The 25,886-nt window shown below is 45.9% G+C and overlaps 1 protein-coding gene and 1 non-coding gene across 3 annotated transcripts in view; both read left to right on the forward strand.

The window, feature by feature from the left end:
• The first annotated feature begins 9,389 nt into the window (after positions 1 to 9,389).
• LHFPL2 (LHFPL tetraspan subfamily member 2) overlaps positions 9,390 to 25,886 on the forward strand; it is a 150,566-nt gene continuing 134,069 nt past the window's right edge. The window contains exons 1-2 of one of the 2 annotated variants that reach the window (XM_087862046.1): positions 9,390 to 9,515; positions 24,671 to 24,764. The gene's annotated coding sequence lies outside the window, so the exon portion shown is untranslated. The remainder of the gene's footprint in view (positions 9,516 to 24,670; positions 24,765 to 25,886) is intronic. The other variant, XM_087862045.1, reaches the window with a different exon arrangement.
• Positions 22,678 to 22,781, forward strand: LOC123791590 (U6 spliceosomal RNA). The gene has a single exon (XR_006779453.1). It is a non-coding gene; the product is annotated as a U6 spliceosomal RNA (small nuclear RNA).

Here is a 25,886-nt window from a genome sequence, read left to right on the forward strand (position 1 = left end):
CGCAATCTAATTTTAGAACATTTTTGCTGCCCCCAAAAGAAATCCATACCCATTAGCAGTCGCTCTTTACTTCCCCCTACCCCCACTCTCCACCCCAGCGCTGGGCAACCATGAATCTATTTTCTGTCTCTATAGATTTGCATATTTGAGACATTTCATATAAATGGAATCATACAATATGTGCTCTTTTGTTACTGGCTTCTTACACTTAGCGTAATGTTTTCAAAGTTCATCCATGTTGTAGCCTGAATCAGTACTTCATTCATGTTTATTGCTGAATAATATAATAAATGTATATAGTATGTATATACCACTTTTTGTGTATCCATTCATCAGTTGATGGCGACTATGAATAATCCTGCTTGAACATTGTGTACAGGTTTTTGTGTAGACCTGTTTTTGTTTCTCTTCTCTATAGATCAAGAGAGGAATTTCTGGGTCATATGGTAGTTTCGTATTTCACCTTTTGAGGAGTAATCACACTGTTTCTCAAAGCGGCTGCACCATTTACAGTCCCACCAGCAGTGTATGAAGATTTCAATTTCTCTACATCCTTAACACTTGTTATTTTCTGTCTTCTTTATTTTAGTCATACTGGTGTGTGTAGTGTTGTTTTCATTTGTATTTCCTTCCTCCTTCCTTCCCTCCCTCCCTCTCTGCCCTTCCTCCCTCCCTGCCCTTCCTTCCTTCCTTCCTTCCTTCCTTCCTTCCTTCCTTCCTTCCTTCCTTCCTTCCTTCCTTCTTTTTAAGAGTGAGAAAGAGCATGCATGCAAGGTGGGGGAGGGGCAGAAGGAGAAAGAGAATCCCGAGCAGGGCCCAGGCTCAGCGCAGGACTCAATCTCAGGACCCTGAGATCTCAACCTCAGCTGAAACTGAGAGACCCAGGTTTAACCCACTGAGCCACCCAGGCGCCCCTCATTTGCATTTTTGTAATACTAATGATGGTGAGCATCTTTCAGGTGCTAATTAGCCATTTGTATATATTCTTTGGGAAAGTATTCAGATCTTGCCGGTTTTTCAATTGGATTGTCTTTTTATTATTGACTTGTAAGAGTTCTTTATATATTCTGGATATATAAAATATATCTTTTTAAGAGATTTTTATTTATTTATTTATTTGAGAGAGAGAGAGAGAGAGAGATCACAAGCAGGGGTAAGGGTAGAGGGAGAAACAGACGCCCTGCCGAGCAGGACGCCTGATGCAGGACTCAATCGCAGGACCTTGGGATCATGACCTGAGCCCAAGGCAGATGCCTAACTGACTGAGCCACCCAGGAGACCTCCCGCTTTCTTGATGGTGTCCTCTTGTCACACCAAAGTTTTTAGTTTTAATGAAGTACACTTTATATATTTTTTCTTTTGTTAATTGTAATTTTGGTGTCATATCTAAGAAATTATTGACTAACCCAAGGTCATGAAGATTTCCTCCTCTGTGTTCTTCTAGGAATTTTATAGTTTTAGCTCTTATATTTAGGCATTGATCCATTTTTATATGGGTTAAGGGTTCATATTAATTCTTTTGCATATGTTTATCCAGCTGTCCCAGCACTGTTTGTTGAAAAGACTATTCTTTCCTCACTGAAATGTCTTGGTCCCCTTGTTGAAGATCAGTTGACCATAAATGTGAGTTTATTCTGGACTTTCCATTTTATTCCCTTGATCTATATTTCTAGCCTTATGCCAGTACCACAGTGTTTTGATTCTTATGTCATTTTTATAAACAGCATAGGAAAGCTCTGTAATTGGCAAATTGGGAAGACTGGTCTCCTTAAACTGGAAGAAAATTCTTTTCGCAGGAATATGGATGTCAAGGGGAGGGAATAAACATCTACTGGGCACCTAGTATGTGTTAGGTGTTATAGTAGACACCTTCACATACATCGTAATAGTAATCATGTAGTCATAATAACCTCATGCAATAGGTAACATTATCCTCACTTGAAAGCAAGCAAAGTAGGGGCACCTGGCTGGCTCAGTGGGTAAAGCGTGTGACTCTTGATCTCAGGGTCATGCCTTCGAGTCCCACATTGGGCATGGAGCCTACTTTAAATAAAATTTTTTAAGAAATGTTTAAAGAGTAAGAAAAGTAAAGTTTAAGTAACTTGCCCATGAGCATTTTGTAACTAATGGTGGAGGAAGTGGTATTTATACACAGTCCCTAGGAATCAAAGCCCGTGATCTTTTCATAACAAGGAGCTTTTATTACTACGTGTTTAGTGAACACAAACTGCATCTGAAGACAGTGGGGGGACTTGAACTCATTAATATCAAACATTTTTCTTTTGACACTCTAAAAAATTAAGGAGGTGCTTCTAACTATTTTGAGACAGTTGTCTAACAGCAGCATTTCACAAGATATTTAAAGAAATTATTCTTCAACTATAAAAACTATGGTTTTTATGGTTCATTTTAATTTCACAGCTTATGTTATTCTCGTTTATATGACCTCAAAAGTGATCGAACATTATTTTGTATAATTAGCACAATGCCATTCTGTTGGAAGAGAAGCTAGAATGAATCTCAGTTGTGTGGATTGGCTTGTCTTTAATTCTTGTTTTCAATGAAAACTTTCCCAAGGTTGTTCTGAAATGAACACAGGTCATAGTTGTCAAATGAGTTCTATGTGAAACAATAGAATGTTTAGAATGGAGAAAGGCATGTGAAGTCAATGAAGAAAAGGCATTTTGGGAAGCATAATTCATTTAATACAAAGCTCCTTTATTTTTCTCTTTTTAATGGAGGACACAGAGAGTATCCTCTAGGTCTCAGAATCTTGATAGAAGTTCAATTTAGATAATGCAGTTTCAGTCATGACAGAAACACGGTCTAGACAATTCTGTCATCTCTTGTGAACTTTTTACCCTCTCTACTCTGCAGGGCACGAGTCTACTGCTTTTTCTCAGTGAAGACGCTGCACCCAGATGTTTAGATTGCCCAGTGGCTCTTATGTAAGGATTCCCATGATTCAATTCCTCTTAGAAGTTAATGCCAGGAAAAAGTTTGTCTAACTTGAAGAACAACTATGATTCTTTTACCAGACCATGAGAACTGTATTATTCACTGTATGTCTTCTTGCCTTGGCTCTGGGAAGCCTGGACTAAATTTAATGCTCAACTATGGTAAATCAAGACTCTGGTAAGAGAACTTCTTGCCTTCTTCTATTTATTTTTTTAAAGATTTTATTTTATTTATTGATTTGTCAGAGAGAGAGAGAGAGCACAAGCAGGGGGAGCGGCAGGCAGAGGGAGAGGCAGGCTCCCAGTGGAGCAAGGAGCCCGATGCGGGACTCAATTCCAGGACCCCAGGACCATGACCTGAGTTGAAGTCAGACAATCAGTTGAGCCACCCAGGAGTCCCTGTTATTTTTAATAACAAGTCACCCCAGGGCCATATGGAAATAGGCAGAATACACGTTATGATCAATAATACTTAATAATTACATTACCAATAGAAAATAATGTATCTTCTAACTCTAGCACTATGTGAAAATAGGGTGCCCAATAATTGCTGGTTTTATAGATTTATGTGTCGTACTTCTTGTTTTCAGAAGACAATTAAAAGAGTAAAACAAAATAAGTTCCTTAATGGCAAGGTTTTCAGATTGGAGATTGGGTTTTTCAGTCTGGACCAGATTTGGGACAAGCATCCTCTTCATAATGCAAAAAACAGCAGTGGTTTCCTTAAATTTTCATCTCAGCATTGCTACCGAATCACACTGAGTATTTTCCAAATTTTATTGTATGTACTAATGAGGGTAATAGTAAAATCGTACCTCTTAGAGGTTATGAGAGTAACACATAATTCATAATAGAAAAGATAACGTGCAAGTCAGGGGCCAGATGCCAAGCACTGTTGTTATAAAGGGCTAAAGCAGGCTTTCTTTGGATGGTTTTATGCTTGTCATGAATACTGTAAGACAGCTAATCCCCCAAGCTTCTTTGTATTTTGTACCTCTTCAGAGAAAAGTTGTAATCCAGGAAAATGTCTGCAGGTGAATACTTGGGATGAATTGAATTTGCCAGTTTCATGTTATTGAGCAGCTAAGAATGTTGCAGAATTTACATGCAACGTATAAAGTACTATTGCAGTAGAACATTCTCACTGTATGGAAATTTCCACCTCACTTCAGGGGTAAGCTCAATTGGATGAGGGCCAGATGGATTTGTTCATGGTGGTGGTGACATAATAGGAAGAAATGAACAGAGCACCTTCTTGAGTTGAGTTTTGCTGGAGTCTCATGGAATCAAGTTTTGGAACTAGAGGCAGTGAAGCAGACTACTTCTTTTAGGAGTCAGTAGCAAATTACAACTATTGCTTCATTTACAGAATAAAGGAAGGCCAGAAAGTAGAGACTGTGGCTTGAAGATAAAGCGACCCAACAAACCTTAGTTTTGCCAGAAAAGAGCGAATGCCCAAAATTTTGTGTGCTCATTTCTCTCGTGACTTAGCCACAGTGTATTTTTAGGGCCATGTTTTCCCTTGGCTCCTGTGTGGACAGTGTCCTTAATAGATGTGTGAAAATTAAGGAGTGTTTGCTGCAGATCATTGGGATTTTCCTTATCAGGAGCTCATGGCCCTTAGTATCTGACTGGGTCCTACTGCCCTCCTGTAATGTGGTTACTGAAAAATCCTGCATGACTATTTGCATTTGTAATATTTGTTCTCACTTGGAAACAGTTTGCTATTCTCATTCAACAAATAGCCTAGCACCTTGGTAATGGGATTTCAGGAAAAATAGGAAATTTCTTTTTTTAGTATTTAAGAACGTAATTTTCACCCTTGAGTTAAAAACAGAATTGGAGGGGCGCCTGGGTGGCACAGCAGTTAAACATCTGCCTTCGGCTGAGGGCGTGATCCTGGCATTTTGGGATCGAGCCCCACATCAGGCTCCTCTGCTACGAGCCTGCTTCTTCCTCTCCCACTCCCCCTGCTTGTGTTCCCTCTCTCACTGGCTGTCTCTATCTCTGTCAAATAAATAAATAAAATCTTTAAAAAAAAAAATCTTAAAAAAACAAAACAAAACAAAAAAACCCTGCGAATTGGAAGCAGAAAATGAAATATGACGTGGCTAAGCCCACTGGATACTGTGGCCAGGTCATTGCTGTAGCCAAAAAGACTGCTTGCTTCTGTCTCACGTGGATCAGAGCACTGTTGTTAATTGCCCAGAGCCCTTTTTAATTAGGAAAGCTCTTCAAGTCCTTGTGCTCAAAACTGCCTTTTCTCCATCCATATTTATCAAGGAAAATGGATTCTTAGAGTTTCAGATGATTTCTTTGTATGATTAGATCCATGGATAAAAAGGCAGAATGACCATTTTTAAGAGACTGATTTTTCCCAGGACCTCAAGTTGGTACACTGCAATTTTGCTAGTTTCCTTGAAGAGATTCTCTGCTTAAATCATTTCATTTTCTTTTTTTTTTTTTAAAGATTTTATTTATTTATTCAACAGAGAGACAGCCAGCGAGAGAGGGAACACAAGCAGGGGGAGTGGGCAAGGAAGAAGCAGGCTCATAGCGGAAGAGCCTGATGTGGGGCTCGATCCAGGATTGCCGGGATCACTCCCTGAGCTCAAGGCAGACGCTTAACCGCTATGCCACCCAGGCGCCCCAAAATCATTTCATTTTCTATGTGATCTTCAAAAGACGTTGATTTCTGAATGTGTGTCTAGCCCTGGAATTCTATGATCACAGTTTAGGAAATATCAATCACTAAGAAGCGGGGGGGGGGTGTGGATTTGAGAGGGTAGTTTTTATGAAGATGAATAGGCAAATTTAAAGTTAATCTATATTCAGTATGTTGACAATCATGAAAACATATCAAATGTGTCTGTTGTAAATGCATATTTTATTTGCATTCCAAGCCGATTCACACTCAGAATAGGATACAAAGCGTTTGCACATGAAAAATATCTAGCCCTGTTGATGCAAGTTATACTAGGTGGGGTATAATGTTCAGAGAAATGAGTGATTTGCACGGGCAAGTAAATTTAGAATCACAACACCGTAGCCAAGCACCACTGTAATTTTACCTTGTGACCTATCTAGGGGCTCATAATTATTTTCTTCCAAGGCCTCCTTGTCATTTGACCAAACTCTTTAGGTACCCTTTAATTTCTTATAATTTCGTCCTCACTCATCCCACATTAAGTGCTTCTTGAACATTTGGCTGAAAAACATGAAAGAAGCAGCACTCACAGTATACCAAAGTTCCTGTTGTTATCCTTCTTTTTCCACAAAGCTTAGAAGTACTTTCGTCTTGAACTACACCTCTTAGCATCTCTCTCCTTCTTTATTCTCCCTCCCCTTCCCATCCTTAGTTTCTTACTTCTTATGAACTGTGATTTTTCTGCTCTTCAGGTCCAAATGATCCTATCTGGGGAACTTGCTTTAATTTTAGCCCAAATAGCAACAAACAGTTCTGAGAAAACCTTAGTTTTAGGTTTCTCAGGTGATTCTCTGGTGAATTCAATAACACAAGGCATAATGTGGGTGTAAACTGCCTAATTTATACGTCCCAGTAGGTATTTCCTGCGTCGGACATTCCGAAAGACACACAAACATTAGGCATTAGATGAGGCACTAATTTAAATTACATCCACATGAAATATGTAATACCACCTCGTGATGCCATGTTTAATTACCTACGGCCCGTGAGGGCACACATTTTTGTGCTGCTTTTCGTTCACTGATGCATCGCTGTGCCTGAAACAGTTCCTGGCATATAGTACGTGCTCAATCCATGTGTGCAATTAGAAGTACGGTCTACTGTCTAAGCACAGAATTAAGTACAGTCTAGTCTATTACCGGCCTGTTTCGGTAATGAGAATATAGGTAACGCAAATGAACTCATTCCTGATTGAAAATATTAATAAAATGGGGTGGTTGTGTTGGTTCACAAGCAGTTGCTCCCAGCACCTTAGTATTTTGCACCACCAAGTCACAGCAGCTCCAAGCAAAACACAGCAGACTGCTGCTTGTGAAGACTGCACAGTGCTGTGCCCGACACCCATTTCCCCCGAGTTCTTTCTCCTGGATTCGTTTGGCCACGAGTTCTAACTTGGAAGGGCTTATTGTGAGGGGGGAATTCAACTCTTTTTTTTTTTTTTTTAAAGATTTTATTTATTTATTCAATAGAGACAGAGACAGCCAGCGAGAGAGGGAACACAAGCAGGGGGAGTGGGAGAGGAAGAAGCAGGCTCACAGCGGAGGAGCCTGATGTGGGGCTCGATTCCACAACGCCGGGATCACGCCCTGAGCTGAAGGCAGACGCTTAACCGCTGTGCCACCCAGGTGCCCCGGGGAATTCAACTCTTATCCTTGTACATTTTGTGCTTTTCTTCCCAATTCAACAGCCTCCCAACAACTCTCCTTCCAGTCAGTCCCTTCATCAGTGACCTCCACCCTTTTTTAAAGGTTAAAGTCCTATATTTATATTTACTGTGATATTTATTAGGAATTTAACATGGCTTATAAACCCTGCTAGTATGTTTTTTGGAATGGTTACTGTTTTTGTTAGTGTTCTAGTTGCAATGTTACATAGATTTGGAGTCCTTTGGGGGCACCTGGGTGGCTCAGTCGGTTGAGGGTGGAACTGGTGGTTTTGGCTGAGGTCATGATCTCAGGGTGGTGAAACTGAGCCCCAAGGTGTGGCTCCAAGATCAGAGGGGAGGCTGCTTGAGATTCTCCTTGAGATTCTCCCCCTCTGCCCCTCCCCCAACTAGTGCATGCTCTCTCTGGCGCTCTCTCTAAAATAAATAAATCTTAAAAAAAGAAAGATTTGGAATTCTTTGTTGCTAACCGTATTTTCCCCATAAGCCTTGTTATTCCTAGTGTATGATTTCACAAAATGGGAAGAACACATACATCCTTTTATAGAAGAAATGTCCTACAAACTTCTTTTCAATGAAGATAAGTAGGCTTCGGCTGTGGGAGAAGATAAAAGAGAGTATTCCAGTTCTGGCAAGAGCATCAGCAACTCCCAAGTGGATACAGTATGGAAACTTCTGGGAGGAGGGGAAGAGTCCCGGCTGGCAAGCCAGGCTCTGAGGAGTGGGTAAGTGGGTGGTTTTGAACAGAAGAGTTTTAAATTCAGAATTTTCTGTGGTAAAGTGCCTCCCAGAGCTTTTAGAACAGGAAGTGGCCTGCCGGAGCCCTGTTCTAGGACCGTTACCCTGTAGGCATGTGCAGATGGATGCCCGTGCAAGGAATGGGGGAGAGGGCACTGAAACCATCAAGTCCCCAGGCAGAACCAGGAAGGTGGCATTGGACTTGGAAAGGACGGGACAACTGGGAAGACCTGAAAATGAAGAATCAATGGGAGTAGCTATGGCAATGGAAGAGGCTGGGAATCGAATTGTAGGGTCTGTGTTCAGGCACCTCGTGTAAAAACTCTTACCCCAAACAAGAGGCAGAGAAGTTGGGGACAGGAGCCCGTCTGACAGGAAAAAAAAGACCAGAAGGGTGTGCCTTCTCAGAGTGTCGGGCTAAATTGCCTTAGGAATTCATCCTGAAACCGTACTTTGGACAGAGGAGGATGTTTCAAAACCCCAAGTAATCTATTTATGAATATTCTTCGTGACTGCTTGAAGTTTCCTCACCTAGAGAATCACAGGGCAAAGAAACGTACGTATGGAGCCTCCTCTCCGGGAGAGGAAGGTGAAGATGGGGGTCCAGGAAGCCCCAACCCACCCTCCCGTATAGGAGTCCCGCGGATGGCCGGACAGACATTTTCCCGCTCCGGCCCGGGCCCGGGGAACTGCTTCGGGCGCTCCAGGGCCCGGGCTCCGCGGAAGGAGTCCGGCCTATCACCCCCGACTCCGACTTCGCCGCTCCCTGCCTGGGCCGCGCGCATTCTCCGCGCTCCTGAGGCAGTTTCCCGAAACTGCCCCCGAAGTTTCCCCGGAGCGGCCCGGGGGTCCTCCGCAGGATTCCAGGAGGCGCCGACGCCGCCCGGCGGGCGCAGTGACCCGCTCCCAGGCCCCGGGGCCTGCGCCCCTCCTCCCGGGGATCCCCTTTCGCCAGCAGCCTCGCCAGCAGCCTCCCCGGCCCCGCAGGACACTCCCCTCCGGAGGCCGGGCCTCCTCGTCCCGCCACCGCCCCCGCCTCGCCCCCGGCCGTCCCGCCCCGCCCCGCGCGGGGCGCCGGGAGAGCCCCGGGCTCCGACCCCTCCCCCTGAGCGCCCGGCCCGAGAGCGGGACGGGGGCGGCGATGGTGACTGGGCAGCGGCGCGGGGCCGGATCCTGGACAGGGAGGCTCGGCCGCCTCTTTCTTTCTCTGCCCCCGCCCCTCTCTCTCCTCCCTCCTTGCTAGCCCCGCCGGCGGCCGCCGAGGTCGGCGCTCTCGCCTCGTCTCCTCCCCCCACCCGGGGACCCTCTCCTCTCCTCTCCCCTCCCTAGCCCCCTCCTCTCGCCGCCTCCTCCTCCTTCCCCGAGCGGCTAGCTGAGAGGAGGCGTAACGGAAAGCCCCGGCTGGGGGAAGGCTGCGAGCTCGGAGCCGGAGACGCTGAGCCCGGGCCGGGTGAGTTGGAGTCGCCGGGCCCCGCGCGCGCTGCGGGAGAGAGAGCCCGCAGCCCCGGCCAGGTGGGGCGGGCGGCGCGGGTGGGGGGCACGGAACCGCCGGGGCGGGAGGAGCTCGGGCTGCGTGCGCGGCGGCTGGCGCGGGAACCTGGCTCCCGCGCCCCCGGAGCCCACGGGGAGGGAAGAGGACCGTCCCCGGGACCGGGACGGGTGTCGGATGCTGGGAATGGGAGGGAACGGCTGCTTCTCTTCTCACCGCCGCGGCCGCCGGCAGCAGAAGTGGAAAAATTGTGCCTGGAACGGCAATTTGCCGGGAAGCCGGCGCGAGCCGAGCTCTCCCGCCGCCGCTGGCGGGCTCCGACCGGCGGCTCCCGCGGGCACCGCGGCGCGCGGCTTTGGGCGCAGCCCGGCGCCGAGGTCCGCGCGCTTGGTACCGCGCCTCGGGGGCCGCGCGGTGGTCGCCCCGGTAAGGCCTGGTGGGTGTCGTTGGGTCACGCTGGCCACAGACGTCAGCTGCTTTCCAGTCTGGGCTGCATTTTTGTGGGCAGCGCAGTGAATTGGGTTGCGGGCTGGAGGAGGTGGGCGTGGAGTGGGGAAGACCACATCTGGGATGGGTGGTTGAGCCCATAGAATGGGGTGAAGGACTGGGGAAGACTCTCTATGTGTTTCTGGATGTTTTTAGGCACGAAGTTTCTCCCCACCCCCTGTTTTCCCTTCCATTCAGCGGTCTAGTGTTCAAAAGGATTTTCTTCCATCCTGTTCATCTTTTCTCTTAAACTAGGAGTGTCCTGAGTTTCACGAGAGTCCGTGAGCTGTTTCAGTGCGAGTAAATGAGAGTAAAGACAAAGTCTTATCTCCCACCCCCATCTTCGCTCCCCCCCCCCGGACCATTTCCTCTATTTCCCGTTTTCTCTGTGTGGTTGTGTGCGTACTTGTAGGTTGCCATCAGTGACCCACACGTAGAAGTACAATTTCTGTTTGAAATCGCAAAGTAGCCCCTGTAGACCAGTGTGTATTTGAGCCAAAGGGAGGAGAGGGGTGAGTGCGAGGGGGAGGGGAGCGGTTAGAGTCTTGTCCCAGGGAGTTAAACCTGAGTAACCGAGTTCGAAGGAACGTTTATCATGGGCACGTTGCTTTTGCTACACTCACTCGCTTGAGAGCTCCACCTCCAACAGGTTTAAGCGAGGATCCGTGCTAATTTCTTTGGCATTGCCCTTTCCTGGGTGTTTCTGATTGATTCCTCCTGGTCTTTTTAAAAAACCAACGACTTTTCAAATTTAAGAGATAGGCAACACATGTTAGTGGGAAGATGAAATGTTTTAAAGATAGAGGAAAGAAATAAAATCCAGGATTCTCATTTCTTTTTGCTGTGGTACTGTGACAGGTTTGTTATTAATGTGTGTCAGATTGGGATGAAATAGTTGAGTTTGAAGTAATGCTACTATTATGGTATGATATTTTTCTAAGCACTCACACGTACAGCAGGTAGTGTGTCTGGTTGTGGTTTGCAAAGGGTGCAGCAAACATTTTAGGCCAGGAAAGAAGACATGGCATGTTGCAGATGATAGGGGTGGGGAGGGAGAATCATTTGTCTTTAGAGCAGTCCAATTAGGAAGAATAATTACTCTGCAAATGAACATGCTCAAATGTAATTTGAATCACGGTACGTGAACTAGTCATTTGTCTTTAGGAAGGAAAAAGGATCTTTGTAGATGGGAGCAAAGCGATGCCTTCTGGAAGAAGGAATGTATAGTGTTGATCCATGTGGATAGGCTCAGAATTGATGGCCCCTGCCTACAAAGATGTGTGGACTGATGAATCAAAGAGATTCCACTGCATATAGTGGACAGGGCAGGAAGGAAAAGTCCATAGTGGAAGACAGAAAAACAACATGTAGAGAAGTACATAGTCCTTTTTAATGAACATTGTGTACAGCTTCTCAACTTCTTTATTGCAAAGACTTGACAGAATAGGAGGTGAAAATACAGGAGACCCAAATTGGTGCTGTCGAGTTCCCAGAGGTACTGCTTACTATCTGAACTTTGGACAAGTTATTTCATTTCTCTCAGCCTTGGTTTCTGTGTCTATAAATCGGTGGCAGTAAGAGTTCAAGTCAAAGACTAACCTTGGAGATTAACTAGGATTACTTTTGTATAGGACTTGGGGAGGTGCCTCGTGCTAAGTGCTCAGAAAATGTTAATGTTGGTTGTCAAGTATTTCAAATGGCCTGGAAAAAGCAGTGCCATTCAGAGTCGGAATGGATACCTGATTGAAAGTGAACTGTGGTTGCTTAAGGCAGCCCCTGAGTTGAGGCTGTACCCCTGCCTCTGGCAGCCCACAGACAGAAACAGTTCATCTTTCTAGAACTTACGTGCTGCCTCCTTTTGGCCCGTTCTGGTCAGCCTTCTCTGGGACTCCAGTTCTAGGGATTGTGTTGTACAGGCTCTGTGCGGCTCCGAGGACAAGAGCACAGGTATGGCTTACAATTCCAGGCCTCACTGACCCTGTGATGGCAGGTTCTCAGGTTTCAGTCCCATGAAAGTAAATATCCAAATTTTGTTTGAGGGAAAAACAAAACCAAACCAAAAACCTTTAGTGGTGGACAAGGTGTATGCCTCTTGGGGAATCCTGAAAGCAACATTTTACTCAATGCTTACTGCTCTTGGAAAGATACAAGCAGTAAGTAAATATCTCATCTCTAGAATTTTTTCCAAAAAGCAACTTTAAAGTATGCTTTGGGGTTAGTGATGCACTGCCCAGTTTTTATTAAGGTTGTACTTAACATAAAGTGAACAAAAGGCATTCTTAGCAAAACACTATTTCTTGAGCAGGGGAATTATGCTGTATATTGTTCTTGTAATTGAGGAGGACTGCCTATTTGCTCATTCATCCATTCTTTTATCCTGTCATTCAGCAAATACCTATGAAGCCTGTCCCAAGGGCTAGACTCTGTTCTGGCCCCTGGTAACACAGCAAGAAGCAAGAGCAGGCCTCTTCTCTCAGAGTACACGTTCTAGTTGGGGAAGCAAACTCTGTGTGCACAGGACCTCCATAATCCCGGGAAGCTCCTTTTGTGATTTAGAAGAGCCTGTGCTGGGAGAGCAGAGTGCTGGCTGGGCTTGCTTCCCTCCCACAAGCTGGCCTGCTCAGAGGGAGTGATCAGGCTGCGGGTGGTGACAGAGGCAGCCAGCCCTGTGGGTTCTGGGTAGGGGCAAGGGAGAGAGAGGGCGTTCTTTTTTCCCCGTGCTTTATAAAAGTCTGTGTCCAGTTTGAGTAGTGGGTGAGTAGAACCACCAGCCACATGCCATGAAAACAAATAGTTTTTTTCTCAGAGGTGAAATTTCTCAGCCTTAAAAAGGCAAAGAAGGAATTAAAGGTCAATTTTGATCATCAGCTTTTAAAACCCGAGTGTGTCTAGGGAAGAATCTGGTGTGGCACTTGAAACACTTCTTTCTGGAGCTCGCTCGCTGCATAAGGTGTGACTGAAGGACTAAAGAGTGGATACTTGGTTCCTCATATACCTTCCAGGTTTTCTTTTGCATCACTTTTAAAATAACATTAATACATGATGCAATAATAATTGCATGTTTGGAGTCTAGGAGGTTTGCAAAGATGTAAGGTAGTCAGGGCTCTGATAGCAGTTGTGTGGACTGGAGGCAAGGTTGTGTAGGGAAGGCCCTGAGGGTACTGGGTTTGGGTCCTGCGCTGAGGAATCTGAACTTCATATCCAAAGCTGGCTGAACAGTGGAGAATTGGCAGCAGGTAATTGACTTGCTTTATTGTGCTTTAGAAAGATCTTGGTGGCCCAGAAGTGGGCTGGGTGACAAGGAGACCAGAATGGGGACAGAGGTGAGTTGGGAGGCTAGTGCAGGAATCCATGAGGGACTTGGAGAAGGCGAAGGAGTGGTGGGGGGAGGCTGGGAGAGATTGGTCACACTTCCTTGGTTATCTTTTGGTTGTGGGCACGTAGTGAGATGGAGTCCAGGGTGACCAGTCATGGCACCATTCATTGAGATAAGCAGCTGTGGGGAACCTCAGTTGGAGGAGATGGTGAGGACTAATGAGCTCAGTTGAATCCCAACTGAACTGTGAGCCTTCCAGGGAGATGCCCAGCAGAGAGCTGGATACACAGGGAGGAAGAGAGGTCTGAGCTAGAGGTGAAAGATGGAGGTATTTTATAGTAGTGGCAAGTGGTTGACTAGTTGGTGGAGATTTACTAAGTAGTGCTCAGGGTGGAGTAATTGGTGTCCTTGTAACTGAATTTTTCTCTTTTATCCTTTCAACGGGCCTAACTGGGGATAGTCAAGCTCCTCACCTTGGCCTTAAATGACCAGTCTCTTACTGGTGTTATTTTACAGATGTGGTGAGATCTGTTTGTTATTTTGACCTGAAATCATTGAGAGGAATATATGTAGAATGGCTCTGAACATATTGAATAGCTAGGATGTACACCTGGTGAAACTGAGTAGCACCCCCCCCCAACACAAAGCACACACACAGACATCCCAAAATTCGTATTTGGAAACCCCAGTCCCCCGTGTTAAAGTATTTGGAGGTAGGGCCTTTGGGAGGTGATTAGGTTTGGATGAGGTCATGAGGGTGGGGTTCCCATGATGGGATCAGTGTCCCCCGGAGATGAGAAAGAGAGCAGAGCTGGTGAGCTCCCCCTTCACCCCAGAGAGAAGGCTGCTATCTGCAAACCTGGAAGAGGGTTCTCACCAGGAACCAAACCTGACAGTGCCTTGGTCTTGGACTCGCAGCCTTCAGAGCAGTGAGAAAGAAATGTTGTTAAGTCACATGGTATTTTGTCATAGCACCTCGAACTATTACACAGGTATGTGTTGTATTTAAAAAAATGAAAGATGACCCTTCTGCTGAGAAAGTAGTTTTGTGTGCATCTGTAAAATACCAGATCCAGTTAAAGAGGTATGTTATCTGCGTGTTTTCTTGGTTAAACCGTAATACCATCATCTAGGTCAAGAGAAGTACCCAACTAAGACTTGGAGACTTGCCAGGTAAGAAAGGAGAACCTCAGTGTATTTTGACTTTTCCTCCCGTGGGTTTGTTCTCACTTGGATTTAATACCATGTTTGTGGATTAAGTGGTGTTTTGGAGACTATTTAAAAAATATTTGAGTGAAAATTAAGATTTCTGAGGTGTTTACTCGGGTGAATTTTTGAGGTTCCATTTAGGACAGTGCAGCCAAACTAGCTTTTAGGCTCTTCACACGGTGTCTAAAACATTAAGTACTGAATTCTGTAGTCAGTTATGGGATTTGAGTGAAGAATATTGAGGGTTTCAGCGGGTCCGTAACAAACAGTGTTTAACACTGACTGAGGTGACATTAGCCATGAAAGCAGTTCTTTCCTCGTGTCTTCTGTGTGGACAGAGAGTAGTTCATGAGGTGTCACCAGGTTTCCTGGCTTTCGGCAACTTCAGGGTAATGCATTGAAGATTTGCAGCCCAGGCTAGTGTATGAAGCTAGGATGTTACAACAGTAAATATGGGGCCTTTCAAAGCACCCCGGGTTTGTGGAACTAAGGATATTTCCGTGTGGGCTGAATATCTCTCATCCTAGAAATGCACAGACTTATGGGGATCCCTGGATGGCTGGAAGGGAGCTGCACACATGCTTGTGGTTCCCAGGTCTTTATTTCCAATGGCTCCATACCCCCTTTCTCCCAACACTGATTTTCTCCCCTTAGAGAGGCCTCTGTGTGAGGACACGGTGAGAAGGCAGCCGTCTGCAAGACAGGAAGGTGGCTCCCAATCTGGAGATGCCTTGAGAACTTATATTGGGAAAACGAACTTTTGTTTCCATGTCCATGAAAGAGAGGCTTATCTGCCTTCTTTTTTGAAGTTACCATATGGCCCTCGAGGGCTGTTGCTGTTAATTTGAATTTCATTCATTTGTGGAATAATTAAAAGTGTGCAGAGTAGACCCCAGTGATTGCTTGTTAATGGCAGGCATGCTGTTGGATCTGTGCGCACTTCCTCCCCTGACTGCTGTGGATTTAGGGTAAGACCAGTGGGGATTACTCACCATTGTCAGCAAGAGCACCTCCCCTCACCCTTGCCTGCTTAACTGGGGTGCCATTGAAAGGAAAGCTCTTAGCCATAGACAGCCTAGAAAGATGGAGACTAAACTTGTAACTGTTCATGTTGGGCTGCTGTGATTGATTACAAGTGACTGGTTACTTTCTTTCTTGTCCTGTTTTTCATATTTTCTGTAGATAATAGCATGTTACTTTAAAATCAGAGCAAAAGATTTGGTGGGTTTATGTGTGTGTGTGTGTGTGTGTGTGTGTGCGTGCATGTGCAAATACTACTGGCCCCAACACTGTACATCTCCTTAAATCTGTGGTGCATCTATTATAAAGCAGGTTTCTGCTTTAAAAAGAATTGGAATTCCTATTTGTTGTAAACACAGTTGCTCGTAGTGGAAGGCTGGGAATACAACCGGGATGGGTGCTGTGACCCACAGCCAGACTGGGGCAGCTTCCCCTGACCTATAGGCAAGAACCCACCCCTTACCCTGTATTTTGTATGTTTTCATAAACATTGTAGTTGTGATTTGAGAGGTGTTTCACTTCCATAGCTAAGCATGTAAATATCTTTCTGATGGATAAGAACTCTTGAATTAAATCTGATAAGTACTCAATTAAATCTGTACTATACTGATAGGTTTCTTTCTTTTTAAAAATTGTTTCAGTGTTCATTAGAACCCCAACCATCAGCGAGGTCTTAAATATCCCTTTAGGAGCAACCTCTCTGCAAGCCTGGAAAATTAGAGGGGCTCTTTTTCCTCTGCTGATTCTATTGTTCAGCATTTTCTTTCTTTCCACACTGAGCTGTGTTGTCAAGGGCACCTGGAGTTCAAGCTTCCTTTCTCCTGGGCCAGGCTGCAGTTGGGCCGAATTTCACATGTTGTTTTCCAGTTTTCAGGCAGTTAGCCAGTTGTTTAAGGATGGTTGTAACTGCGTGGACAGTAGCTTCATTTAATGTTAGGTAAGTGGTGCATGGCATACACTTATTCAGGGCAAATTAACCTCTTAAAATTTTAAAACTTTTTTTTCCCCCCTCTTGCCCATAGAGACCAAATTTTCTGAAATTAAAAATAACGGATTGGAGAGTCTGGGAACTGCAAACTTACCAGTAAGCAGTCTTTTTGTCTTCATAAATGACTACCAGTTGTGTATTCAATATCGACTTAAGAAAAACACGGGTCACAACTTTAAAAACAGTCTAAAATCTCATCCAGTTTTTTAAATGGCTGTTCCCAGAAGATGATCCGACATAGAGAAGTATCTCTAAACAGATACTTCGACTCTGTCATTTGCTAACTTTTATAGTAGTCCTTTCATGGTTCTTCTGTATGGGGAGCTCATAATTTGTTTTGCCAACCTAATTACTAATTCTGCATGGATTTGTGCTGTACTGTGTAGTGTACTGCGCTGGCTTAAACAGGTGACTGTAGGCCTTTTTGATCTGAATCCTTTTAGTAAATGAGTGTGCTTACGTTGTCTGCTCTGTTGATGTGTTTTTTCCAGTTTGTGCTGAGGTCTGTAGTTTTTCTATTAGTTAGAGAAAGGGCAGCATCAAAGGGAGCTAAGCCCATGTGAGGAATGCGTATAACTATAACCTGAAGTCTAAAAGAGCTGTAGCCAGGTAAAGAGGCCACACTTAATGAAAAGAACCCAAGTGGTGGTGGTGATGGCAAAGTGTGACAGGTTGTATATTCACCTGTGTGGACAGGTGGCCGGTGGACTGTTGAAGATAGTCTGATCAGCTCTGCAGCAAAGGGACCATTGCTTCCTAGGTCCAGAAACTAGACTCATGGACCCTAAGACTACGTGAGGTCTCTTGGCAGCTACTCCAGTCAACACAACTGGCATGTTTTAAAAACATTTTAAAATGAGAAGTGCCATCAGGTTAGATTTCCTCTTGCTTATATGTGCGTGTGAGATTTTTAAAATCTTGACCCTGGGACTTCCCGGTGCTGTCCAGATCATTCTGAATTCTGACCTGGTCATCGGTCATGTCGGCCATCCCTCTGGGCTGTGTGTTGTGTTCCTTGATCATCAGTCATTGAGCGTCTTTGAGTTCCTTACTGGTGCTGTACTATTAAGCCTTCTCTTGTCATTCTTCTGAGTCCTCTTAGTAACCAGGGGTGTGTCAGCCTTTGTAAGCAGCCAGAGGGGAGAGGGTTGGAGTCTGTGCCAACGAACGAGAGGAAGCTACCCTTGCCCTCATTAACACAGTGTTGGAACCGAGAGAGCCAGCGTTCCTTGGTATTGTTTGACTTTGGATTGTCTGTATTGATCGATGCTCATGGGGTCCATATTTCAGCCTTCTAAGGAATGTTAAAGTGAGACGAGGATGTAGGAGATGATCAGTACTTAACTGCCTCTTTCTAACTCCCTAAAAGTTGGGCTTTGGACTAGCAGCTGCCGATGGTGATTAGGTCCCAGGACAAACTGAGACTGACAAGAGTGTGAGGGCAGAAGGCCTCTGAGAGTCTGGAGTGTCCGTGGGTAGGCTGATGACCTGTTCCACAGGTGGGGGTAGAAGTCTCACATTGGCACACTCAGATCTCAGTGTGCACAGGAACGCCTTGGATGCCGTTACAGTGCCGATACTGCTTCAGCAGGCCTGGCTGGGGCGTGCGGTTCTGTGTTTCCAGCGAGCTTCCTGCCACGCTGGGGCTCGTGGCTCTGTGGAAAACACTCCCAGCAGCCAGCCAGGCCTCACGCAAAGCTGGGACCTGTGTGACCGTGAACTAGTCAGCTGGAGGCTGAAACCTGTAAAGTCTTATAACCAGGAAGCACCTGTGGGGCCTGACTTTAAATTGGTTGCCTGCTACTTAGGGCTGGTGTCTTTTGGGGTGAGATGGAAGACCCTCAGCTTCCTCACTTCCTCAGGAGCAGCTGTGTATTGTTTCCCTTTAGTCCTTAGGGCAGAGAGGTTCTGGAGGGTCTTTCAGGTGGGATATGATTAACCTAAAGGGCAGGTTTTGTTTTTGCTAAGCTTTAGTTAAATTGATTTCCTCATACATGTTGACTGTATTCCATAATTCTATTTATCTATCTATCTGAGAGCGAGAGCGAGTGAGGGAAAGCAAGCTGGCATGCGTGCTCGCACACGTTGAGACAGGGACCGAGGGAGAGAATCTTCCAGCAGACTCCCCGCAGAGCATGGAGCCCTTGGCAGGGCTTGATCTCACCACCCATGAGATCAGGACCTGAGCAGAAACCAAGAGTTGGCTGCTTAACCGACTGAGCCACTCAGGTGCCCCTATATTTCATAATTAAAAAAAAATTTATTTATTTATTTGAGAGGGAGAGTGAGCACAAGCTGGGGGAGGGCCAGAGGGAGGAGAAGCAGACTCCCTGCCAAGCAGGGAGCCTGAGACAGGGCCCCATCCCAGGACCTTGAGATAGATTTCCTAATTTTAACTAGATAAAGAGGGCTCTAACTAGGAGCGCCTGAGCAACTCAGTCGGTTAAGCGTCTGCCTTCAGCTCGGGTCATGATCCCAGGGTCCTGGGGTGGAGTCCCACATTGGGTTCCTTGCTCTGAGGGCAGCCTGCTTCTCACTCTGCCTGCCGCTCCCCCCACTCGTGCTCTCCCTCTCTCTCATAAATTAATGAATAAAATCTTATAAACAAAAACAAACCCATAATACCATCATCTAGGTCAAGAGAAGTACCCAACTATGACTTGGAGACTTGCCAGGTAAGAAAGGAGAACCTCAGTGTATTTTGACTTTTCCTCCCGTGGGTTTGTTCTGATTTGGATTTAATACCATGTTTGTGGATTACGTGGTGTTTTGGAGACTATTTAAAAATATTTGAGTGAAAATTAAGATTTCTAAGGTGTTTACTTGGGTGAATTTTTGAGGTTCCATTTAGGACAGTGCAGCCAAACTAGCTTTTAAGCTCTTCACATGGTTTCTGAAACATTAAGTACTGAATGTAGTTCAGGCATAGACCCCTCCTCTAAGGTTTTGACTTTATAAGACTGGAGAGGGTCCTGGGGATCTGTATGTTTTTAAACAAAGCTTCTAGGTAGTTCTTAAGGTCAGGTAGGTTCTAGAAACATGAATGTAGAGGAACACTGATTTAGAAACCCATCTGTCTGAGCCTGTGATGCTGACCATGTCTGAGGGACACCCTTACATGTTCTTTTCTTGGCCTCTTGGGTACTGGTTTCTTTTCCCGTGGAACCACTTTAATTTTTATCTTGACACATGCTTTTATTCTTACGGAGAGGCCCTTATCTTGGATGGGACCAAATCAGAGAGTCCTTTTTCAACAGCGTAAGACATCAGTTCTGTGAAGCTGTTATTTTTAGGAAGGTTTTATAGACACTGACTGTTAAGTGCTTTTGGGCATTCTTGGAAATACTAGTCTCTAAGCTTTGGGCCTCTGTGGCGAAGTCCAAGGAATGTCCTGCAGCTGACTTTTCCCACACCCTCACCCACTTTGGTTTAGACAGACAGCTGGGGATAATGAGTGTCCCCTTTCTAAGTAAAGCTGACTAGAGATGGCTGAGGAAGGGTCCTCAGCCTCCACAGACCAGTTTGGTTCTGATCCGGGTGAACTGACAGATTGAGGAGTTGGGCTTTCCATGCTGTTACGTCAACATTGACCTCCCTTTCTACAAATGTGGGGTCATCTCAGTCCCACCCTAGAGACCAAGCCAGTTTATGAAGTGGATGAAGTAGGAAATGGTTGGCGTGATGGGGTTGGAGGGGTGGAGAAGGGATTCTTCCCTGGTGATTCTGACACTGTTAAATTTCCATCAGAAACTACATTAGAAGCAGGCTTCATGCCAGAGATCTTTGGTTATTTGAACCTTTATTACTAGGATTTCCTGACTGATAACACCTGTAACATCGGGCAGGGAGATCCCTGTAGTGGCTTTAACAATGGTCACTGAGATGAAGAAGATTCCTGCTAGGTCTCGAGTTATGTATGACAGCATCAAAGTCCCCAGGAACTGCCGAGTGGGAGTCATAAACTGATCTATTAAAAATTAAAAAATAAAGTGGAATTCACTTAACTGTGTGCCTAAGATTTTTATCACTAGGGAAATGTGGGTGAAACACTTCTTTTTAAACCTCTTCTTCAACACGTAAGCATCTGTAGGACAGGGAACATGTTTCTTATACCGTCACAGGAATAATTTCATAAAATGCTTCTCAAAAGCAGTTAGCTACGATCAGGGTTTGAAGAGCATGGACTCTTGACTTTGATGGGGTGAAGTGGGGTCCTGGACGAGGAGAGCGTGCCACAGAGGATAGCTAGAGGCAGCAGGTGTGTGGGGCAGCTCACCAGGAGCCAGGCTACCTGGGAGGGCACTGCGCAGAACTCGTTCTGGTTCAGTGTGTGTGTGTGTGTGTGTGCACGCACGTGTGTTTGCTGTGTTACAGGGACTCAGCCTTGATGATGTGTGTGGCATATTTCCATCTAATGGGGCTATTTCACATATACTTGACCAGTTGTAATGAAAAGCCAGGCGATTTAGATAAGAAAATTAAGATTAAACATCGTAATTGTACTTGGGATTATTTTGTCTTTTTTAAAAGTCTGTTTAATTTTGAGAGAGAAGCTTGGGAAATGAGTCAGTGTCTGTACCTGCTTATTAACAGGTGAACTTGGCCAGTAGGAGGGACCTTCCTCTACGTAGAGGCTTTTTCCCGGCTGGTTTTGAGAAGGGCTTGACTCTTCTGAGATCCCATGCCACCTAGAAAGTGTGCGTTAGTGCATGCTTTTTCTCTCTTATCTGCAAAGAATAGTTTATAGCTCCTGGCTGAACTCTGAACTTGGACATCCTATTACCAAAGCTTGTTTGAGTGTTAACAGTGTGTTTTCAGAATAGTATGATGATGGATTGGGAGATTACATTTGCCCCTGCTGACTGAGCAAGCCTGAACTGATAGAGAAGTGATACAGAAGTCCATCCCAGGCACCAGAACTCTGGAAACTTTTATGAAGACTGGCCACACCCTCACTGACGGCCATTTCCTGCCCCTCATGCCCCCAGAGTCCCTCCTATCACTTTAGATGAGGTTTAGTGCCCCTAATTCTAAGATTCACAAGATGTCCCTTCAGGTTCTTGGGCAGGGTCTTGAGATAAAACACACAAAAAATGAATCGATCGATTCTTTCACAAATAAAATACCTTTGTCTTCAGTGGGTACTGGTTTCCTGGTATCCAGGAAAGGTGGGAACACACAGCCTGTGAGTGTTGGGAAGCATTGAGAACCGTCTATACTGCCTCCCATGGTGTGACCGTGAGCTTGCTCTTTGACCTTGGACAAGTCCTTTTACCTGTTTGTGCTAGAGAAGGTGAGGGGATGAATCTAGGCCTGAAATTCTTACTCTAGGTGAGTCTGTATGTTCACGTGTTCAGTCATTCAAGCTTATTGAGCCCCTCAGGGAGCTGACCGTCTGGAGACAGCAGAACAGTCGTTATCTTTCTTGTGGGTAGTGAGGTGTGCAGTGCAGGGTGGGTAGGCCGCGCGTGACGTGGAAGAGGCCGTTAGAAGGTGTGAGCACCACATGCCCAGAGCAGGTGGGGAGGCTGGAGAGCTGGGGTGTGCAGTCTAGGGAAGGCACTGGGGATTTCTGCAGTATTGCTTGTGCCCCTGGTCCACCCGTGTTGGCGTGTCCTGCTAGGAGATCCCGTAGCTCAGCCAGCCTGGTTGTGGCGTGGCCAAGAGGGGCAGGCTCTGGAAGCTGAGTAGTGTGGTTAGAGCGTGCAGTGGATCACCATGATCCGAATACTGTTTCTATGTCTTGGACCCCATTTTTCCCCTTTGTAAAGAAAACCAGGAACTATAGAAACAAGAATGTGAGGATTTGCCTGCTCTTTACAGAAAAATGCCTTTTGTGGGGGGAGGGGTATTTTTTTTTTTCCCTAGAGAGAGAAGGTAGATATTCAGAGAGAGAGGCAGCTGAATTGAGCTCTTCTCAACCCCGAATTACTTGATGCTCCTGGGCCTTGATGTGTCTGTAACCGCAGAGGGTGCTCCACACTCCAGGAAGAAACCTGACCCTCGCATAAAACCACACAGAGCTTTCTGGATGGCCCGTTTCTTTTCTGGAGTGGTCAGATTTTATATCTAGGTGGGAGGAGAAGCATTGTCCAGAGAAATGTGTGCCCGCTTTGGCGGCTCATACACTAAAACTGGAACAGTACAGAGATGAGCATGGCCCCCGCGCAAGGATGAGAGACAAATCTGAGAAGCATTCCATATTTAGAAATGAATGAATGAGGGGCGCCCGGCTGGCTCAGTTGGAAGAGCATGCGACTCTTGATCTGGGGCTCGTGAGTTCGAGCCTTACATTGGGTGCAGAGATTGCTTAAAAATAAAAGATCTTTAAAAAAGTAAAAAATGAATGAATGAATAACTAAGAAAGAGAAGTGTGTGTCCCCTTTGCTGAGGCTGGAGTTCCCTTTGCCTGCCCTAAAGCAGTTGCAGCCTGCAGAAGGTGATGTGGCATTTCTTGGGGAAATAAAATCCTCCTGCAGCGGTGGGCCCTGGGCTCTCTACCCATCAGTCTGCAGGGCTAGGAGCAGTTCCGAGCATCAGCAAGGTCGTGCATTTTCTTGTAAACAAAAATGGACATCACAGATAATAGGCCAGGCCAGCTCTGTACTCTGTACTCTTCCCAACCCCGGTCCGGGCACTGTCCCCATTTAGTGCTTTACTGCCTTTAAGGACCACCTGAATCACCTGGAGAGCTTTTAATAACACGTCCGGCTGGGCCGCACCCTCAGAGATTCTGAGTTGCTAGGTCTGGGATGGGCTGAGAATTCACATTTCTTTTTTTTTTTTTTTTTTTTAAAGATTTTATTTATTTATTAGACAGAGATAGAGACAGCCAGCGAGAGAGGGAACGCAAGCAGGGGGAGTGGGAGAGGAAGAAGCGGGCTCATAGCGGAGGAGCCTGATGTGGGGCTCGATCCCACAACGCCGGGATCACGCCCTGAGCCGAAGGCAGACGCTTAACCGCTGTGCCACCCAGGCGCCCCATAGAATTCACATTTCTAACACACTCCCCGTTGATGTCGATGCTGCTGGTCTGGGGACCACACTTTGAGAACCACAGTGACACCAGGCACTTCTTGACCTTCTGGAGGGTGTGTTGGGTCAGGCAGACTCCACTCCCAATGGGGTGTCTGCTTGTGGGGAATTGCCCAGTGCCGGAGGAACTGGGAAGCAGTGGTTCACTGGAGAGGGGACCCAGCCTGAGAGCCTTTTCTCTCAGTGCTCTCCACACGGACCAGGTATGTGGCATTTGGGGTAGCTGAGTGGGACTCTTATTGCCTCCTTCTAATACCTTCTTTTCTGAGGTGTTCCTGGACCATGCTGCTCTCCTCTGTAAGAGCCTTCATAGGCTTGCTATTGGCCTTAAGGGGAATTCCAAACTCTCTAAAATGGCTGCAAGGCCTTTTGTGATTCTGTCCCTTTACAGCTTCGTGTCTTGCCAGTCTTCCTCTTGGCCCCTGAAATACTCCAGTGGTCACTAACCCCTTTCTTGGGTAAAGTCACTCTGTTCTTCTCACTTCAGGGCATCCCATTCTGCTGGTGCCTCTGCCTGGCAGGCTCTTTGCTTGTCCTCTTAGTCTGGCCACCTCCTGCTTGTCAGATCTCAGGGTGGCCATCACTTGCTCTGGTGAGCTTCCTTCGACCCCTCTTGGGACCAGCTAGGGCTTCTGTAAAGTCTTTATATCATCTTGTGTTTTTCTCACTTGGCTCCTGTCAGCTGCGTCAGGGTCCTGATTACTGCCTGTTTATTTCTCTGTCTCCCTGGATTGTAAGCTCCCAGAGGGCAGTGAACCCATCACATGTTCAGTCATGTGACTCTCAGCGTGGCTGAGAAGTATCCTTGAGATATCCTTTGAGAAGGATACTGCAGGGGAGGAAACTGAGGCAAAGGTAGGTTAAGTATCTGGCTTACAGTTACCAGGTCACTGAGTTCCAGCACTGGGATTCTAACCCAGGTCTCCCTGACCCAACCCTCTAGCCAGACTCTCTGCTTTGAGACCCAGGAGCCCTAGGCATGGTCCGCAGGTCTTTCCTGGGAGTGTTAAAAGACTACTTGTTCCAAATTAACAAAAATGGCCCTTTCCTGTTGTTTTTCAGGTCACCTGGGAAGCAGACTCTTGAATTCACAGCTGGCTTGTTTTTGCCTCTTGTTAAGGAGCACGCATACAGGTAAGGACCTGCTTGTGCTCAGGTAGGTTGTAGGCAAACTCCAGCCATGATGATGCGTTCTGATAACCACCCAAAGTTCTCATTCATTAGAAAGAAAATCCATATATATAGGGCAACATTTCCTGTAAGAAAGGTATGAAGTGGTCGTCTGCCCCTGCTGGGAATTGCGGGGTGAAGGTGTTTACTTGGCTGGTTTTCTCCTGGGCATTGCTGGCCTTCTCATTACTAACATTGTTTTCTTTGAGTGGAGCTCCCTTCCCCCGTCCATGTGAGTTGGTCTTTTAGGATTCTTTTTCTTCATTTAAGACCCAGCCCAAATTTCATATGTTATTTATCAGACTGTTGCAGCGAGAGGCTTTCTGGAGCCTAGCCTTCCCCCCAGCTTTACAGCAGAACCAGTCACCACCTCTCTGCTCGCCCAACACACTTGCTTGCCATATGAGCTGCACTACGGGTTCCTGCACAACTTCTCCCTCCAGTCTGTGACTTCCTTTGCTGCCATGTCCCACCTAGCATGTTTCCTGGCATGGAACAGACTTTCAATAAATGAATAAATACATCTGACTAGAAAAAAAACCCTTGTAACCTCAGCTAAAGTACGGTGACCAAAAAATCAGTGTATTTCTAAACCAAGTAAATGATTTGTAGAGTTTCTTTTTGGATTGATTCTATGCCTCTTTGCTCATATTATCATGCGTAATTGAGAATTTACCGTAATATATTAAGTCAATAGGAGTTTAAATAGACTCCTTATCCTTAAGTCAGGCATTTTCACGTCCTGGTCTTTCGGTGGAGTAATCAGTGGTGCTAGGTCACGGAGCACTAATGTGCTAACTGACAGCCTGTGGCCGTGAGCAGCCAGCCCTCTTGGCTGCCCTGGGAGAGGCCATTGTCAGCCAGACCCTGGGAGCCCTGCTCAGCCCTAGGATTGAACGTGTGTCTGAATGTGTAGGCAGTAAGGGAGCAAACAATAGACTTTCCCAATTTACAACCTAGAGGAAATATAAATGTTTCTGAGTGGTTTGAGCATTTGTTTTTTAAAACACAGTTGAGGTTTAAATAAGGTTAGCGAAAAGCTTTTAAATCAGTGCACCACAGTCTTCCCCAAACTTCTCGGCAGGACGGTTTCTTTGAGATGTGGGCT

This window comes from Ursus americanus, chromosome 5 (genome assembly GCF_024610735.1).
Source record: "Ursus americanus isolate L20-20 chromosome 5, mUrsAme1.1.p, whole genome shotgun sequence".
Lineage (NCBI taxonomy): Eukaryota > Metazoa > Chordata > Mammalia > Carnivora > Ursidae > Ursus > Ursus americanus.